The sequence below is a fragment of the Peromyscus eremicus genome, chromosome 2 (assembly GCF_949786415.1).
Source record: "Peromyscus eremicus chromosome 2, PerEre_H2_v1, whole genome shotgun sequence".
Classification (NCBI taxonomy): domain Eukaryota; kingdom Metazoa; phylum Chordata; class Mammalia; order Rodentia; family Cricetidae; genus Peromyscus; species Peromyscus eremicus.
The window spans coordinates 152,582,783-152,583,621 of NC_081417.1; positions in this window are offsets into that span (position 1 = coordinate 152,582,783).

Sequence of the window (839 nt, forward strand, 5' to 3'; positions counted from 1 at the left end):
ACTGATTTTATTGGGTTGTTTTTGTTTTTTTGAACCTTAACTTATTTTTTTTTATATTTATTGTTAGAAAACAACTTATTTCTGCTCTGGAATAAAGCTGCAGATGGTTCAAACTGACTTTGGCTTTCAATCCTGGATGCCCAGTGGGGTCTGTGTTCAAATAGAGCTTACACAACAAGGGAGGAAGAGTGGGTAGGAGTGGGCAGGGGGCCAGGGAGCATGCCCTGGCCTCTCCACACCAGCAGGCCCGATCACCTTTGATCTCTAGGCTTCTGCAGGGCTGGGAGGCAGTGAGAATAGCTGGTAGTCTCCCTCCCACTCATTCCCCTGGTGGGAGCTGCTAAAACGGACAGGAGGGCTAGCTACAACGCCTTCCCCACGTTTTGTCATGCCGGAGTCTCGGCATTCATGAGTTTTGTGGGCATCTCCATTTTATGGAGGAGGAAGGCTGAGCTGTGTCCGGTGACCAGGCTTGCCTGAGACCACAGCGTTTTAGAGACAGGCTAGAATTCAAAGAAAGGCCAGGACCTCCCCACCACCACCCCCCCTCATTTTCTCATGAAGAAACTGAAGCTTAGAGATGGTCAGTGACTTGCCCAAAGTCACACAGCAAAAGCCTCCAAGGACATCAGTCTGAGTTTCAAATCCCAAGCATTTGCCGCTACCGGATTTACATGTCAGGGTGTCCATAGCGGGGACTTTGGAGATGTTGCATGCAGGAAGCCAGAGAATGTGTAAATGAGTGGAGTTTCTAACGGAAGGCTTCCCAGGAAGAGGAGACACTCCTGGACTGCCTCTGGTACTAGGAGGAATCAGCCAGTGAGGCAGTTGGAGGGAGC